The sequence below is a fragment of the Lepidochelys olivacea genome, assembly GCF_965140295.1.
Source record: "Lepidochelys olivacea isolate rLepOli2 genome assembly, chromosome: 27".
NCBI classification, from domain to species: Eukaryota; Metazoa; Chordata; order Testudines; family Cheloniidae; genus Lepidochelys; species Lepidochelys olivacea.
Window position 1 is genome coordinate 5,055,542 of NC_140437.1, and position 9,119 is coordinate 5,064,660.

Below are 9,119 nucleotides of genomic sequence, written 5' to 3' on the forward strand. Positions count from 1 at the left end.
GGGGCCTATGCAAAACAATGCCCCTGTGGCTGGGTGTGTGGCCTGTGTTTGCGTGGCCCCATGGTTTACGAGGAGAGGCTGCGGGAACTGGGGTTATTTAGTCTGCAGAAGAGAAGAGTGAGGGGGGATTTGGTAGCAGCCTTCAATTACCGGAAGGGGATGGAGCTCGGCTGTTCTCAGCGGTGGCAGATGACAGAACGAGGAGCAATGGTCTCATGTTGCAGTGGGGGAGGTCTAGGCTGGATATTAGGAAACACTATTTCACTAGGAGGGTGGTGAAGCACTGGAATGCGTTACCTAGGGAGATGGTGGAATCTCCATCCTTAGAGGTTTTTAAGGCCCAGCTTGACAAAACCCTGGCTGGGAGGATTTAGTTGGGGATTGGTCCTGCTTTGAGCAGGGGGTTAGACTCGATGACCTCCTGAGGTCCCTGCCAGCCCTGATAGTCTATATTAGTACACTAATGTCTGGTGCCTAAGCAACAGCGCAGGGCAGAGGAAGGATGCACGATACACCCAGTGTGGACAAGGCCAAAGGAGGGATTGCAGAGTGTGGGAGGTGATCCTGTCACTTCACAGACAAAGGACAGGTCCCTGGTACAGGAAGTTTACAATCTGGATCAGATTGAACACAGTGAACCGCTGCGGCAGAGTGACGGAGCAAGCCGTGGGAGAATGGAGTCACAACAGTGAGTGACCATGGGCTGTGCTGTGGTCTCAGGGGGTTACGTTCTGAGGCTGTAATTTGAGGTTCTGGCTCTTTGACAGCGTCTCAAAGGTGAAGCCCTGACTGGGGAAGGAATCTTGGACCTGAGAAAATGTGTGTGGGAAGGGGAGCTCTCCCCACCTGGCTGCTATTTACTAGCATGGACTGAACCAAAAGAGTAGCATCTCCCTGTGTGGGGGGAGGGATAGCTCAGTGCTTTGAGCATTGGCCTGCTAAACCCAGGGTTTTGAGTTCAATCCTTGAGGGGGCCATTTGGGGATCTGGGGCAAAAATTGGGGATTGGTCCTGCTTTGAGCAGGGGGTTGGACTAGATGATCTCCTGAGGTCCCTTCCAACCCTGAGATTCTATGAGTCCGGGCACTGTCTCCTGCGTGTTGGCTCCTGTGGGTCAGAGGCAGACTGAGCAGCTGGTCTGAAATGCCCTTAGGGAGATAGCCCCTATCCCAAGGAGGCCTCCTGTGACCAAGGCCTTAGCCGCATCATCAGAGTGAGAATCCAAGAATTCACAGCTGGGCAGAACTTTCACTTCCTCTGCCTGCACCAGGGCATGGTTTGCTTTTCCACAGCACCTGCTAAAACAGCATCTAAGTGCATTGTCAGGTCAAATGCCAGCCCGTCGCAATGCACCATGACCAAACGGTGCCACCATGTCGCCCCTCCAGAAGGCAGAGCAGTCCTAGAACTATCAGGATGGGTGGCAGCACACCCTGCATGGGTCTCTTGGGGTGCTGCCCAGGGTCTTCCCCTGCTGCAGCCCAGGGTCGTCTGGGGGTGCTGGCTTTGAGGTGAGATGTAACATGCAGATCCCAGGGCCTGTTGTGAAGAAGGGGGCAGTGACGCAGGCTTCCGGGCCAATTGTCAGAGCATATTAAATGGTCTTGCAGTTAAAGCACAGGGCTGGGCACCAGGCCGGACCCTCCATTGCCCTGCGCCTCACGCAGTCATTCACACCAGTGCAGTGCAGGCAAACTGTCCCCATGCCTGACTCTGGTGGTGTTTGATAACCACTTTACGCTGGCGTACATGATGACAAAAAGTGCGGGGCAGCAATGGATTGGGCCCCTGGACTCCTGGGTTCCATTCCCAGTTCTGTCACAGACCAGCTGGGTGGCTGAGGGCGAGTCCCTTCCACTCGCTGTGCCTCACTTGCCCCTTCTGCGGAATGGGGAGTGATACTGATGTGCCCCAAGCAGTGTCCCGAGGGCTAATGCCCTGGGGGAGAGCGTGGCAGGTTATCCCCACTCTGGGACGCCACCTGATGTACTGGGGTACCACTGAGCCCGCCTGTTCCACCTACCTGGCTCCCTTACACTGTCCTGCTGAGCCAGACCCTCAAGCCTCCTCCAGGACACACAGGCAGGGACACGCCCAGCTGCAGAAAGACACCAACTCTGAAATCCATACAGCTGGGGAAATCCCAGCACTCAAGTGCACACCCCTCTGGGTGCAAACCCCAGACTGTATTGTCTTACGCTGCACAGAGACCTGTACGGTGCATGCTAACGAACTTCGCCTGTGACCCTACACCCCATATTCTTCACAGAGATCTTGTTATGATATGAATATGGCATAACTAAGATGTGTCATGCAAGATTGGTCTTGTGAGATATAATTGGAAAGATTTCAGAGGGGTAGCCGTGTTAGTCTGTATCAGCAAAAACAACGAGGGGTCCTTGTGGCAACTCAGAGACTAACAAATTTGTTTGGGCATAAGCTTTTGTGGGCTAGAACCCAAGGTGATGTTATTGACTTGAACTGGGACCATATAGAACATGGTTGCAACCAAGGTCCTGTAGAGGCACCAAATCTTGTATAAAGGGGGTCAAGTAAGGTGTCTAAGACAAGGTGATGGTTTGCTGGTTAGGATTATGCCGTCTATTTATGTGTATCCTTGTTGTATTTAAAGTTATAAGTATTGGCTCTATCCTGTCTGTAGTTCAAACTTGTGCTGTGCTTCTGGGTGACACCCCAGACAAGTTGGTTTCAGCACTGCCTAATCTGCTTGATGGCCCATTAAGGACCATCAGCTCTACAAGTGACCCATTGGGAGAAGGCAGACACGCCTTGCGACTCAGCCAGGTGTGCAGGGACCTGCCTGCGGACAGAACTCTGAGGTGTTTCCAGGCCATGTGATGGACAGCTTGTCTTTGGAACAAAGAAAGAGAGACCACATGGCAAGAGACTATAAAAAGCTGCGGCAGCTCCTCCATCTGGTCTTCAATCCTGTTTCGTGCCTTTGGAGGGACTTTGCTACCCTGAAGCTTTGAACCAAGGACTGAATGACCCATCCCAGCTGTGGATTTACTCCAGAGACTTGATTTGAACCTGCAGTTTATTCTACCACTGCTGCAAGCCTGAACCAAGAACTTTGCCATTACTGTGTGTCATTGTTTCCATTTAACCAATTCTAGCTCTCATCTCTATCTTTTCCCTTTTATGAATAAACCTTTAGATTTTAGATTCTAAAGGATTGGCAACAGCGCGATTGGTGGGTAAGATTTTACTTGTATATTGACCTGGGTCTGGGGCTTGGTCCTTTGGGATCGAGGGAACCTTTTTTCTTTTACTGGGGTATTGCTTTTCATAACTATTCGTCCCCATAACGAGTGGCACTGGTGGGGATACTGGGAAACTGGAAAAAGAACAGGAGGACTTGTGGCACCTTACAGACTAACCAATTTATTTGAGCAGAAGCTTTCGTGATGCATCCGATGAGGTGAGCTGTAGCTCACGAAAGCTTCTGCTCAAATAAATTGGTTAGTCTCTAAGGTGCCACAAGTCCTTTTCTTTTTGCGGATACAGACTAACACGGCTGTTACTCTGATACCTGGGAAACTGGAGAGTCTAAGGGAATTGCTTGTGTGACTTGTGGTTAGCCAGTGGGGTAAGACCAAAGTCTTCTCTGTTTGGCTGGTTTGGTTTGCCTTGGGGTGCATAGAAACCCCAGCCTGGGGCTGTAACTGCCCTGCTTGAAGCAATTTGTCCTGAATTGGCACTCTCAGCTGGGTCCCGCCAGAACGAGCGTTGTTACACCCGACCCCCAGTTTGAGAACCCCTGGCGTAGTGAGTGTTTATCTATAGTCTCCAGCACTGTTCCTCTCATGCAATGAGCAAAGCTCTGTCAGATTTCAATCCACTTTCTTAATTCTTGTTATTAGTTATTATTTTTCTGACAGTAGTGTTCAGGGGCCCAGTCATGCACCGGGCCCCCTTGGGCTAGGCCCTGTACAATCGCAGAACACAAAGACAGGCCCTGCCCCAGGAAGTGTGCAGTCTAAATCTTGTGTGTCCATGATTGAATATTTTGGCTTTAGGGAGAAGCAGTTGTGGCAAAGGGCCAGATCTCCAGAGATCCTGCTGCTGAGCACTGGAAAAGCTGGCCTGAATCGGGCCCTCCATTTTGGCTCTGTAAATCCAAGCCTGCAGAGCGGGAACGAGGGTTACATCCACTAGCTACAGCAGAGCCGCGTGTGCCCAGGCCCAGCATCCCTAGCCTGAAACGTAGAGGATGGAAGCCCCAGGGTGGGAAGGTTTGAAAGGCCTGAGTAGGAGCGCGGGGTCTCTGCTCTCCACCAGCACAGGAGTATGAGGAGACCCCAGGGACACAGCCAGGTTTGCTAACTACATGCAGACACACAAGGCCTGGCTACAGAGGTGCATTGCTGCGCCTTAGGATCTGTTGGCTTCTGCAGGAGATTATTTAAAGTGATGCTACCCTATTCCGATACGCTACACCATCCTTCCCCTCAAGGGACATTGTAAGGGGGTATGTGTCCCTTTAAGAGTAGAGGGGGCCAGAAGACCCGGTTCGGGAAGCTAGAGCTCCAGCTAGAAGGGCGAGGAGCGGTGCCCCTGGGGAGAACAGATGCTGGCAGGAGCAGAGCTCCATAAGCAGCCAGAGAGGAGTGAGTGTGAGCACTGCCTAGGGCTGCAATGGTGAATGGCACTTTTGAGCCAGGGCCACGTGGAACAGTCTGTGGTCCTTAAACCTGCCCCAAGAGGAGTGTCAAAGCTCCCCGAGCCAGTGGCTCATTGCACTGACACAGGTTCATAGCCAGCGGTGCACCAGGGCCAGCATCACAGGCAACTGCCTTTGACTGCCCTAACCCCACGCATGCCCTAGCCCCATTTTGCAACTGGGTGAACTGGAGGTGGCCTCGCCCTGTAGGATCAAGTGAGACTCAAAGCCACAGGTTTTGGGGGATGCACCTAAACCACTAAGCCACCAAACCTCATCAGCTGGTAGGTAAGACTATTCATAAGAGAGACTGTGTAGAGCTCATTAGGGGCCCTCAAGAGGGCACCCAGAGGGTGGGTGCTGCAAGGAGACCTCTGGCTGGGAGGGGTGCTCAGGCAGTGCTGCAGACATAAAACCCAATCAGGAACATATCGCTATCAGAATGGCTCCAATGAAATACACAGGTGCTCCAGGGTCAGTCCGAGAGGCGGTGGACGTGTGGGCGTTACTACAGAACCCGGAGCAGTGTCTCCACAGCATCTCCTGCTCCGTCGTGGCAAGTCACTTGTAGCAGAAGCAGGGCCTTGAGGCTCGCTGCTGCTATCACCAAAGACTGTCTGGGGCTGTGTTGTCACCTGGGTATTTTCCACAGTTTGGAACGGCCTGCTGAACGTCTGCTCAAAAGCTGGGGTAAGCCATGGAGTCTTCTCCATGGTCTTGGTGCTGCGCCCACACAGGACCTGTCTGTGATGTGTCCGTGTTTCCGTGAATTATCTCAGTCACTTCCTACCAAGATCTTTTCTCCCATGTGAAAACTGCACAGCTGGGTCGGACCGTGTGTGGCCTGGTTTTTAGATCAGGCTTTAACAGCTCCAAGTAAGACCTTCAATTATGTCCCACAAACAGCATTGCTGGTGTCTGATTTGTAGTCGCACAGGCTACGTACCTAGGGGCCAATAGGAAATTCACAATCTTGTGTTGTGAGCTGCTTTCACCTGGGGTCATGAATCACTTGCTTGAACATCTGATGAAATCACTTGCTTCAACATCTGATGAAATCTTTCCACTGATCCATTTGGTGCAGGATGGGAAGGAGCTGATGGGACATCTGAACACTTCCACCGGCTGTGCTGAAGTCGTTGAAGTCGTACCGGAAACTCCAGGCCAGCTAGAATGAGCATCTGTCCCATACGTGGTCCGGCTCCAATAGTCTATGTGAATTTGCTGCCCTGGGGCCACTGGCCACTCGGAAGGATGCAGAGGAGCACGCTCAGGTATGTGCTGCGATCGCTTTGCCATTCCCTCTATTTGACAGGTTTCAGAGGGGCAGCCGTGTTAGTCTGTATCAGCAAAAACAATGAGGAGTCCTTGTGGCACCTTAGAGACTAACAAATAACTGATAATAGCCCACTGTAACTGATTTATCTCGTTAGAGTTGGTAAGGCAACCCCCATCTTTTCATGTTCATGTTTTCATGCTCTCTGTATCTATCTATCTTCCTACTGTATTTTCCACTCCATGCATCTGATGAAGTGGGTTTTAGCCCTCGAAAGGTTATGCCAAAATAATTTGTTAGTCTCTAAGGTGCCAGAAGGACCCCTCTATTTGAATGTCAGTCCCTGGTCCCTGCACAACTCCTGGCCAGGACCTTCATGTTCCCAGTTCCCAAATGGCCTTCATGTAATTTTTGGGGTGTCTGTATGTAGCAGGACCTGAGCTTTCGGGACTAGTTACTCTGGGGCCATACATTAGGCACCTCTCACAGGGTCCATTCACTTCCTCCTGGCCACTGTGGGGAATCAGCTCTTTCGAGGTCTGAGGCCTCCTTCTGCTGATTTCTGCATGGCCTCCTGCCCCTCACTTGCGCTCTTTCTGCACCTCAGGGTGCTCCCTCTTCGGGTCTCCACCCTCCAGCCAGGTCGCTGTGCATTTCCCCCTTCTGGGGTACCAAAGTCTTCCCTTACCAGCAGCCTTAGGCAGTCTTCCCATTCGCTGCCCCATGGTGCCACTTCGCCAGGGGAGGGCAGGAGCCCCCCGCCCCCGAGTTTCATACAGGAGGTGCAAGCTCCCAGGTGGAGCCCTTAACTACAGCCCAGCATCAGTGTGAAATGTAAGGGCTTGGCTCCACTTGCGAGTCACAGCGCATTAAGGGAGCCCCGGGCGCACTAGCTCACTCCCCGTCCACACTGGCAAGGCACGTGGAGCGCTCTGTCTCCGCAGCTACAGCGCTGCTGGTACGCCACCTCGGCGAGTGGACGAGCGTTTTGTGCGCCCCCCGCTGGAGCGCCACGGCGCCAGTGTGGACGCCCTGGTCCTATAGTGCGCTCTGATCGGCCTCCAGACGTGTCCCACAATGCCTGTGCTAGCCACTCTGGTCATCACTTTGCACTCTACTGCCCTGGCCTCAGGTGACCACCCGTCACACCCGCCCTTTAAATTCTCTGGGAATTTTGAAAATCCCCTTCCTGTTTGCTCAGCCAGGCGTGGAGTGCTCTCTGCGCATCTGTCCAGGTGACCGTGCCTCCACCGTGCCGGGAGGGGCGGGGGGACCATTGCTGCACACAGGCAAGCTGCAGATGGGCCCGGGCGGAAGCCCATTGCAGTAGAAGACCCTCCCTTGCTTCCCAGGTCACCCTCAGCAGCGAGATCTCTTCCAGGACGCAAAAAGAAAAGGAGGACTTGTGGCACCTTAGAGACTAGCCAATTTATTTGAGCATAAGATGAAGTGAGCTGTAGCTCACGATAGCTTATGCTCAGATAAATTGGTTAGTCTCTAAGGTGCCACAAGTCCTCCTTTTCTTTTTGCGAATACAGACTAACACGGCTGCTACTCTGAAACCTTCCAGGACGGACTCCTGTGGAAAATGTGGGGACCGTGTTCAGTGTAGGGGCTCTCCCCAAGGCACAGAAACCCAGAGGGCAATCAGTCCCCCTTGCCCCTGTGCTTACTCACCATGTGGGGGCTCCTGTGGGTTATGTGTGCTCGCTTTGGGATGGGCAAATTATGCTATTGTGTAGACTGTGCTTGCCCTTAAGTATGGGGGAATCATTGCTCTGTCTGCTGTGAACACTGCTGCCTCTGTCAAGTGTTGCCTTTTGCCTTTACAGATGCAACCTTGAGATCTCAGCCCTCCGTGTTATCAGCGGCCGAAAGACTCAAAGAATCAGAAAGAGGCCACGTAGAAGCAAGGAAGACATGTTGCTTGAAGTAATGCAGCATTCAAGTCATGAAAATTGAAAAGTCCCGGACTCGCGGGACAGTGAGAGGAGGATCCGCCAGCAGAATGCGGCATGCCGGCACAAAAGCGTGGTTCTCCGGCAGCAAAGCACGGATCGGCTGATAAGCATAATGGAGCACCAAGCGGACTCGATCCAGGCGCTCGTAGCCATGCAGGCAGAGCACCGACCCCCTACCCCCGCCGCCCTTGTCCCAAAACTCCTTCCCTTGTGCCCCCATGTCACCTCCAACCCACTTTCCCCAACATCTCGGTTCTTACCGCCACCAGCTGCCTCCAACACCGGTAGCTTCACCACCCAGCCCTGCAAACTGCCCACTGCACTCAGCCCCCGTCACCAGGCAGTAGAGCCAGCCCGAAGTGCAGCACTCGTTGCACAGCACTCCAGGCAGGAAGGCTGAGTATGAGAACAGGACATACGCAAATCTGTGATTGTACCGTTCCCCACCCCACCCCCTTGCCCTTTCTGTTTCCCAAGCGGTCGTGTTTCTTTTCAATAAATGGATTTTCTTTTCAAAAAATGGATTTTTGGCTTTAAAAACATTCTTTATTATTGCATAAAGTAAAAGATACTTAGCCCAGGAAAGCAACAGGCACCACAAGTCAGCGGAGCAAACACAGATTCCTACTAACATTGGAACCACTGCACTTCACGCCCGTGCAGGGCACCAGACATTACTGGTGGCTTTCAGGCTCAAATTGCTCCCTCGAGGCATCCCTAATTCTTGCAGCCCCGCGCTGGGCCCCTCTAATAGCCCTGCTCTCTGGCTGTTCAAATTCAGCCTCCAGGTGTTGAACTTTCAAGTTCCATGCCTGAGTGAAGCTTTCACCCTTCCCTTCACAAATGTTATGGAGGGTACAGCACACAGATATAACCGCGGGGATGCTGTCATCGGCCAGGTCCAGCTTCCCATACAGAGAGCGCCAGCGGCCCTTTAAATGGCCAAAAGCACACTCCACAGTCATTCTGCACCGGCTCAGCCTGTTGTTGAACCGCTCCTTGGTGCTGTCAAGGCTCCCTGTGTAGGGTTTCATGAGCCATGGCATTAAAGTGTAAGCAAGGTCTCCAAGGATCACAATGGGCATTTCGATTTCCCCTACGGTGATCTTCTGGTCTGGGAAGAAAGTCCCATCTTGCAGCTTCCTGAACAGGCCAGTGTTCCGAAAGATGCGTGCGTCATGCACCTTTCCGGGCCAGC

General features: G+C 52.7%; 1 long non-coding RNA gene across 1 annotated transcript; it reads left to right on the plus strand.

Annotated features, from left to right (window-relative positions):
• Positions 1 to 314: 314 nt before the first annotated feature.
• Positions 315 to 8,376, plus strand: LOC311513898. Its single transcript, XR_014709795.1, has 3 exons — positions 315 to 688; positions 5,769 to 5,958; positions 7,793 to 8,376. It is a non-coding gene; the product is annotated as an uncharacterized lncRNA (long non-coding RNA).
• The last annotated feature ends 743 nt before the right edge of the window (positions 8,377 to 9,119 follow it).